Consider the following 10,000-nt stretch of genomic DNA (forward strand, 5'->3'; position numbering starts at 1 on the left):
GTCAAATATCGTTGAAAAGACGAACACGAAAACTTTTCAAATTTTTTCGCTTCTCCGATCGAAATTTTTTTTTATTTTATTTAATTTTGTTTTTATTTTGTTTTGCTTCTGATCGTGAATTCGATGAACATCAGCATGCTTTTACTATGGATTTAATAGATTTAAAGGATGCATTACGAAAAAAGCGTTACATTTTTTTTCTCTTCTTCATAATCTTTGGTTTGATTTTATTGTAATTATTACCGTTTATTATGTGCAGCATAAGAAAACTGAGAAACAAGATACAAATAGAGGACAAATATGTTTTGTTATTCAGGGTTTTATTTAGCTTTAGGTTTGTATTTTTATTAAACTAATCAACGACCGGTGTGACTCACTTTCGTCAACACACCTCCCGCGTGACGGACAGCCTCGTTTTCTACTTGTGCATACAGCACCACCGGCACGAATCCTTTTCTTCTTGACGTGCCTACAACCCCCCCCCCTCGTGCTGAATAGTTGTTAGTTTCGTGATTATCCTTCTCTCAGTGGTCGTCTGAACTCCTCAACGGATATCTTACTAAATATAATGTACTCAGTACATTTCTGTCTCTTACTTGTCATATTTAATCCAAGGTAATTACATTTTGTGTTTTTTATTGGGTTAACCTCCCGTCTATCTTAGGGGGTTTAATTTACGCTAAGAACAAACATATCATAAACAACATATCATAATAACAATGATCATCTTTCAGGTTAATTCTGGCTTCCACCTGAATAAATATCAACAAACATCTGTCTGTGTCTATAGGATGGTTTTTTCTAGACATCAAATAGAAGGAGCTAGAACATGCCGTGGAAGTTCTACCCTTCATGTCACAGTACGGATACTGCTTTTATTGTAGCAGGCCGAGCTAATAATTTCAGGGTCCAGTTGAGGTGCCACAGGGAGGTGCAAACAGCTCTCCACAGGCTTTACCCACATCTATTCAACAAATCAAATATCCATAAATATGCGTTCAACTGCACAGTAATACACAATCCTTGGGCATTTGAAAACGTAAGTATTGGTAGGTCAAATTTTAAAAATAACAACTAACCTTTACTGTTTTTGCAAGTTGCAGTTATTTCTATTCATGGATGGGGTTTCGACCAGAATATGTACCACTCCTACCCACCCAAGACGGAAAAAAGAGGAGGAAAAAAGAAGAGTCGAGTCTCAAAGTCTCAAAGCCCATTATTACTGATTGATTATTGATTGGCGGGATATTAAAGGGTTCACCTCCTGTCTATTAAGGGTTCACTACCACATCACGCTAACAACAAACATATCTTAAACAAAATATAATAATAACAATATTATCTTTCATGTTTATTCTTGCATGTGTGTGTCTACAGGATGGTTATATCCAAACAACAAATACGAGCAGCCAGAACATGCCGTGGACATTCTGAACTGCATGTCACAGTTCGAACTGCTTTTATGGCAGCAGACAGAGCGACTAGTTTCATGGCTCAGGTGACCTGCGACAGAGAAGTGCAGACGGCTCTTCACAGGTTGTTCCCTCATCGCTTCAACCAATCGAACATCCATGCGTATGCATTTAATTGCACTTGTAGTATTGGTAGGTTAAAATTTAAAAAAAAAAAAAAAAAAACAGCTAACCTCTACTGTTTATGCAGGTTGCAGTAATTCCTACCCATGGATAGGGTGTCAACCGAAATCTATTACTTTCGATCGCCGCTGCGTTGATTCAGAACAACGGTACTCCATTAATTAATTGTTTTAGATTCTTTTCTTTATACCTCTTACCTTTGTAGCAGTTCGTGGAAATTGTGGACGACGTAGTCCAAGAGGGGCAGGACGTGGTGCTTTGGCCGCAGGACTTGGTGCCTTGGCCGCAGTACGTGGTGCGTTGGCTGCTTAGCCTGTTGCATTGGCTGTTTGGCCTGGTGCATTTGCCGCTGGGCATGGTGCATTGGGTGCTGGACGTTATGACTCCCTCGCATCACGCTTATTCATATTAGTTCGTTGAATTTTCTTTTACAGTTTTTTTTATAAATTTGAGCATGCAGCGTCCCCCCATTTTGAGTTTTTGAAGATAAAGAGATTTTTTTTTAGTTTGATACTGCTTGCTTTGCCCCCTTTTTTGCCCCCTCGTTTGTACCCTGGCGGCTTTTTACCCAATTTTACTCAATTAGTATTTGGCTCAAATATCCTTTGATTTGTATCCCTGTGATGCGCACTGTTTTTGGCTTCCATAAACAAATTTAAATGCACACTTACGACTTTTTCACCCAGCACGTAACCTTCCATGCATATGGAGACTGACAAACAGCGTCGTGCGATGCACGGTGGATGCACGGCAACTTGATACAGAAGTAAGTAAATCGTAGTTATAACTATGACTTACCATCTTTAATAATTTATTTTTTTGTAGTTGTACGCATCGGTATTCCAGCCTCAATGCATCGTAACATTGTTCCCAATTCTCTGGACGAACTGGTGGGTAAAAAAATACGAGATCTTGCTGCTGCAAGCCGTTCTCTGTATAGTAGCGAACTTCAAACTTTGGAACGAGAATTAATTCGTCTTCGAAAAGAAAGAAGTAATATAGTAGCTTCAATCAGGGGTGCTAATAAGTTGGTTTCTGTTTCGTTAAATTATAATGCTAGTCTAGTTCTTCACTGTGTTTTTAAATTCATTTGAATAGATGAAATTGTTGGATTTAGCCCAGATACATGGTGAAAACAAAAAAAATTGTGGTAAAAACAAAAAATTGAGGATTGAATCGAAAAAGCTGATCAGTCTTAAAAAATTTCCATGAGGCCCATGTAAAGTATTTTAACACCGATAGACAGCGTCGTTCGATGCAAATGCAATTAATTTCTCAAGAAAAAAAAATCTGCAGTACTCCAAACCCCTGTCGAACTTCATGGGGAATCGCTTTATTATGTAATATTAATGTCACTAAAATTTCGTAGAAATTGATATATTTTTATTATTTATTAGGGAAATGCAAGTTTCTTTCTCACACAATGACTCTAGAATGAAGTATATTAAGTCGGGGAATGGTAGAGCAATCGTGTGTGTTCACTAGGCCACTAGAAGAAAGAGGAAGAGAAGGTGCGATGTTGCCAAATTTTAAAATGGGAAATGAATGACGTTACCAAGTAAAAACAGACTCCTGTATGACATCGATAACATCAAAGAGATGAAAATGTATGGATTTATTTTTTTTTTTAAATACAGCAATTTAATTTACTTACTTTATTTATAATAGGCTGGTTAGATTTTTTTAGAACTAAAAATTGGGTTAATAAAGGACAACTCAGCATAGCTGAGTTGCGCTTGCGCTATCTCGCAATTCAGTCCAATCTATATGGTTTTTCGGTCCCCATCTTGGCCTCTGGTAAAACTTGTTTTTATTCATAGAATTATGACCAAAACAATTTCATAGTTATTAATAATTTTAATGTGTGGTTTAATTTTTTGTAATTTAATACGATAATTTGCAATATCCATATCTGCTTCATTTGTTCAAAATTGATTAAATAATGTTTTTTACAAGAAAAATTATAGTTAAGTTTGATGAAATTTCTTATGTTTAGTGCTTAGATGTCAACAAAAACATGGGTAATCTTAATGATGGAATTTCAATATGCCGCCGCGCCCCTTGCGGAAGCCAGCTTGGTTCCACTAAATATTAAGGCCGATATGACTTCTATTGGTCTAAAATTAAGGCCAACAGATAAAACCTTCGGTTTGCTTCCGCAAGGGGCGTGGCGGAGAGTACAAAAAAATGGCTGCCAGGCAGAGAGGGAAAAAGGAAAATTGAGCCTCTCAGTAAATTTGCCATATCTCAACCAATAAAATCCGGAAAGAAAATTCTTTTTGGATTTTGGTTGTTGAGATAGCAATAAACCTTTTTATACAATTAGTTTTTTCTATAGCTCCTTCGCTTTTCAGAAATGTGATGTCAAAGCACCCCCCATTTCTAACAAAATTAAAAAACCCAAACTTAAACGCTTAATATCTCGGAAACGGGGGGGGGGGAATTTCGTCTTTCTGCAAACGCAGGTAAATCCGGCGTGCAGAGACGAACATAATCATATTTTTTTTATATTTTTAAGGCCTTTTCCGGATTTAGATCGGAAAGCCGCTCCGGGATTTCGGTCTACTTGAGTCGTGGATCGCTTGTTCAAATTTAAAAATGAATTAAAAAATTATTATCACTTGGACTTGGATGGACCACTATTTTTTTTTTCATTTTTAAGTCAACACATGAATTCATAATTACAAACGAGGATTTTACTTCGAACACACATTTTTTCTTGTTTTTTTCAATTATATCTATGCAATGGGCAAAAATAATTATATTAATTTTAACTCACAAGTAAAAAAGTCTCTCGTGGATACAAACACATTGCAGTGATTGATGATTTGTGAACGTTGTATGCATAACAGTCAACAAATTTATCATGGCTTTTTTTAATAGTAATTTTTGTTCATAGGGTAAACATATTTCTCTTGAGAATTTAATTTAAACTTTCAATACAGGTGTTTAGTTTGTTATTTCGTCAACGTATTTTTTTCCATATTCCTCCCTGCAATCATTTCTATATCTTCTGAAATAATATCATCAAGGAAGCTGTTTCAGAAGATGTATTTAATAAATTATTTCAATACATATTTTGCTCTGAAGTTTTAAAATTCCTCATCTCAGATATGCTCGACTTCCTAGTCTTTCTAGGTCTCGCTGGGGGTTCTTAAAATTAAGAAGTAGATGGGTTTTGTGCAAAATTTTTTGCTATGTCGATTGATTAAAACCGCAATCGCCTAGATTTTTTAGTTTGGGAGATATTTAAAAAAAAACTGAGAGGGGGTAGCCAAAATCTGGACTTTTTTCGGTTTTTGTGCGGCAGTTTTCTCGTCAACAGCTGAACCTAGAAATATTCGAATTATTTCAAATGATGGGATAGCCCACCTCTTCAAATCTTTTCATGTTTTTTCGATACTCGGCTCAGAAGCCGAGATATTAAAGATTGAAATATTGAAAAAATTCCTAAAAATTTCTTCGTTTTACGGCCATAACGGGCTTCATCCTATAAGCCACCTAGCGCTCGCGAAAACAACATTTCCCCCTCTTTGACTTTCGGGTCTGTTGGGGTGGTCTCCCTCATAACCTCAGCCTACACCTATCGAGAGGGAGTGGTATCACTGTAAAAATGTAAAACTGTACACTGTACTGCACCAATCATAATAGCTGGAGATACTACTGAGTTGGCTAATTTACGAATTAATTCAAATTATTTCACCACAATACAAACCTTGAGTCCCAATTCAAGGAAAAATTGAAAAGCATACAAATAACAAATATTAAAGGGATCCACCTACGAGTGCAAAAAGCTACTTTATATTTTGGTGTGTTAACAAATCTTGTTTGTTTTTCTTGTATAAAAGCTCCATGCCATCTATAAACTTAGGGGGTTACTAAAACTCAGTGGTCGGGGCGGGGAATAGATAACCTGGTTAGTAAATTGTACCGCTAGTTGTGCGTCCTTCAGAGGAGTTGGTATACGTTGATATATGGACACTTGATGCGTGACTACGTCATGACGCAGTTCTATAAGACGAGCAGGGGAAGCGAAGTTGCGGCACAATTTTTTAAAATCAGTGCCTGGTATTTGTATTTTTTTGCTACAAATTTGGGATAATTGAATTTTTGTTAAAGACGAATATTTTTAAAGTGATTTCATTGAAAAAAAGACGTTCAATAAAGTAAGATGCATAAGATAAATAAAGAAGAGATGCCAAAAAGAAAAAAATATGAAGATAATTTTGCAAATTAAACACCTGAAATTAAAACAATAGATTAGATAAAGGATTCCTATTCCTACTCATTTATATTTTTCCTTACTTTGTGTTATGAGGTTTTCCTTACACAGGTCAGGAGTGGACTTAAACTCTATCTCCACCAACACGGCCTTTTCCTACAAGTACATTGGCAACTCGTTTTCCTAGATTTCCACGGTGACCACCTATAGTTAAATTGTTTTAAAATTACAGAACTTTATTTTTAACCCTATTTTACCTCAACCACCACCAGGAGCAGGGACCCTTCCAACAGCGGGAACTTGGTCTTCAGCAGCAGCACCAAGGCCACTTTCAGCACTCTCAACTATTTCAAGGCGGGCCTCAGCAGCCTGGTCTCCTGCAGCAGCAACAAGGTCTGGTGCACCGAAGCTACCATCAGCAGCATCACGGGGCATTTCCAGACGGGCACCAACAGCCTGTTCTTCTGAAGCAGAAATATGGTCCGGGTTACCAAGGCCAACCATCAGCAGCATCTCGGAGCATTTCAATGTGTGCAGCTGCAACTTGGGCTTGAGCAGCATTGGCTCCCACAGCAGCACCAAGACCACGAATGCCACCACCAGGATGGGCTCCAGCACGAGCAACAAGGGCTGCAGCGCCTCTACCTGAGTGGAAAATAATATAAGTATTTACAAATGATGAAATTTTTTACTTTATAAAAACCATGTTCATGAGGATCATTCAATATTATTCCAGCTGCAATTGTGAGTAATACTGCTCGCTGTGGGCCCCAGCCATGGCTGGTAAAAAATCACCCCGATCAGCAGCACCAAAAAAGGTTTGAAAATAATTTTAAGTAAACATTTTTTTATTATATCTATACGTACCCCGTTAAAAGCCCATATGTTATGAAAGACAATGCAGTTGAAAATATACTTAAAAATATACAAAAATAATATTTACAAAATATTTACAAAAATATACCTTTGATAGGCTCTTGTAAGAGTTACGGAAGATCCTGTGTAGGCCAGCCAGAACCTCACGATGACAAGCTATTTTAGTGATGAAGTTTTCGGCCGTCAAGCTTGCTGAGAATGCGACCCTGACTCTAACAGCTTGCATGGAGTCTCTCAACCATCAATCGGGCTTTTCTTATTTTGAACTTTGAAAGGACCATCTTTCTAAAACGGAATGACAACAAATCATGCACAGAGATAAAACGTTTGAAAATTTATGTTTTCAAATTCTAGGAGAAAATTTTTTTTCTGTTGTTTCCAAAGCCAACATGTTGGCCAAGATGTTTACGACTTAGCTTTAAAAAAAGCTTTAACAAAGCTTTAAAAAAAGCTTAAATTGCAGCTAATTGTTTTTCTTCTTTTGTAGACATTTCCTAACCTTTAATTAATATAAATTAATACCATATCTGAAGAAATTCAGCTAAGCAAGTTTTTGGCAACAATGGCAAGTCACATCATAGTTCAATTTAAATAATTATGAAGGGATGTGAAACCTGGGACTCTGTATCAAAACAGCAATGTATCATTCATTCAAAATACCCAGTGCTTGTTGCTTAAGAACTGCTATAATGAAAAGTGATTTACCGCTCTTGTTTTTTCTCCTTATTTATTATAGAGGCAATAAGCTTCCAGAATTTGAATTACCTATTATGTTAACTCATCCGCATCTTCACTAGATAAATCCATCGAGGTGAGCAATCATAAATATCATAAACCTGATTTGAAACCATACCTGCCTCTGAAAGAGAAAAGAACAGAACATAATTAATAACAGTTCGATTTCAATTGTTGGACGTTTTTCAACCCTTGTTGAACATATGAAATCAGCTGCCGTCAGACAGTAACCTCTTGGATGGTGTGGAGACCTCTTTAAAATTGTTGGGCAATGCATTTGCCTCCGTTTCCAAATTGAGGCGTAGTAACGCCATTGGTCACGTGAATCCAGATTTGCTCCCTCTTCTAAAGGATGACCGCAGTTTTCCACACGTGAGTACGAACGATTGTTCGGAAAAAATTCTTGAATTCGATGTCAAGTACGCTGACGACTTTGATAAAGTAAAAAAAAAATGGACGCAGTGGCGGACCGTTTTTTAAACCCACTTCTGGTGGTGGATGGAATTCCGGCTCTCGTCCTAGCCAGTTGCATGGCCGTTCTTCTGCTGGTGGCAACGGTAACGGAGAAGAGTTTTCATGGATTTCCGGAATCAAGGAACGCAAACGGTTTCGGGCAATCATCTTCTAAGCAAACTCCATCGAACAGGTGGTGAACAGGGTGGTCAACTTTTACCTATTCAAATTTTATTTGCGGCGGTTTGGCTCTCTTTTCCCATGCTTGGAGCATGTTTTGTTCTAATCCTTGGGTCCTCTTTATTGTTACGCATGGTTATGTGAGTGATTTTGCCTCACCTCCTATTCAACATTCCTTGCAGACGGGCTGTGTTTTTTCAGACGAAATGCGGTGGGTTTGATACGCCGAAGTGGAATCTTTATTGGCCAAAGGTGTTATCCGTAGGGTTTCATCAGTTATCTCTGATCTTGTCAAATATTTTTTCGATCTCTAAAATGTCTGGGGGATGGCGGTCCTTATTAATCTGATACAATTGAATTCATTTATACGATATCAACATTACAAAACGGAGGCGGGTTTGGATTCTGTAAAATTTGTATTGCAAAAGTGATATTGGCTAGTTAAGATTGACTTAAAGGACGCATACTTTTTGGTTCCCCTGTCTCCCTACTGCTAAAAATTTTTTTCGTTTTTTCTGGGATGATTCATTGTATGACTATCTTTGTTTGTCTTTTGGGCTTCGCTCAGCCCCTCGTGTGTTTACAAAATTGCTGAAACCCGTTTTTTTTCCTTTTTCCGCGAACGCGGCATCCACCTCATTTACTTGGACGATATTTTGATTTTTAATCAGTCGTCTTCAAATTTGCTGAAGGATTAAAATTAGTTCTGAAGGTTTTGGAATTTCTGGACTTTGTTATTAATTTTGAAAAATCTGCCTTAACCCTTGCCAACAATTGGAGTATCTCGGTCTCATTATCGACTGGATTCTTCTTTCACTTTCTTTGCCTTTGGGCAAAGATGACGCTATTTCCAAACTCTGTTTGGATTTCCTTGGGTCGGACAAGTCTGGGCGAGTAAGCCTTCGCGATCTCGCCAAGATCATGGGAAATTTTTCTTGGGCAATTCCCGCGGTTCCTTTTGCCCAAGGGCACTTTCGTTAGCTTCAGGCTTTCTACATTTCTCATTCCCACGGGGATTTGGACAATTTGGTGTCACTTACGACGTATGCGAGAGACGACTTACTTTGGTGAGCGTCTCATTTGAGATTTGTTAACGGCAAAATTCTTTTTCCGTCCAATCCTGATTTAGTTATTTTCTCTGATGCCTCCTTTCTTGGATGGGGAGCTTTTTGTGATGGTATACGGTCTCGGGGTCCTTGGTCTCTGGCCGATTAATTATGGTCTCTGACATTAATTAACTCGAGTTGATGGGCGCATTATTTGCGCTTCAAATTTACACCGCCTTGTCGTCGCATATTTCCTTCAACATTTTCTTGGATAATACTACTACTTCTACTACTACTACTACTACTTGGATGCTGTTGTCAGATGAATTCCGGAAATTGACAAACATTTGGCATGTTGACACCGACCTTTTTGCTTCCGCTTGGAATGCTCAACTTCCGCGTTTTTGTGTCTTGGTTGCTGCAACCTCAGGCTTTGGCAGCTAATGCCTTTGCGTTGAATTGGAGTGACTTGAAAGGCTATGCCTTTCCTCCTTTTGCCTTAATCCCTCGTTGCTTAGATAAGATTAGACGGGATCAGGCAGATGTGGTCTTAGTATGCCCGTTATGGCAGTCACAGGCTTGGTTTCCGCTTCTTCTGCAGATTTTGGCATATATCCCGCTCGTTTTTCGTTCACATCCCTTTCTAATTCATTCTCATCTCTTAGAACCGCATCCCCTGCTGCTGACGAGGAAACTCCAGTTGAGCGCCTGGAAGTTATCAGGAAACGATTCCAAAGTCGTGGCTTTTCATCAGGGGTTGTTGAACTCCTCATGGGAAGTGTTTGACGATCCGTATGGAAACGATGGGTGGATTTGTGTTCTCAACGGGGTTTGGATACTTTATCTTCTTCTTTAGTTATCGCCCTCGACTATTTATTTCATTAACAATGACA

The 10,000-nt window shown here is 38.2% G+C and overlaps 1 long non-coding RNA gene across 1 annotated transcript; it reads left to right on the plus strand.

Annotated features, from left to right (window-relative positions):
* Positions 1–1,100: 1,100 nt before the first annotated feature.
* On the plus strand, positions 1,101–3,203 carry LOC124209125. The gene is made up of 4 exons (XR_006880789.1): positions 1,101–1,604; positions 1,663–1,744; positions 1,801–2,361; positions 2,421–3,203. It is a non-coding gene; the product is annotated as an uncharacterized LOC124209125 (long non-coding RNA).
* Positions 3,204–10,000: the final 6,797 nt, after the last annotated feature.

This window comes from Daphnia pulex, chromosome 2, assembly GCF_021134715.1.
Source record: "Daphnia pulex isolate KAP4 chromosome 2, ASM2113471v1".
Classification (NCBI taxonomy): domain Eukaryota; kingdom Metazoa; phylum Arthropoda; class Branchiopoda; order Diplostraca; family Daphniidae; genus Daphnia; species Daphnia pulex.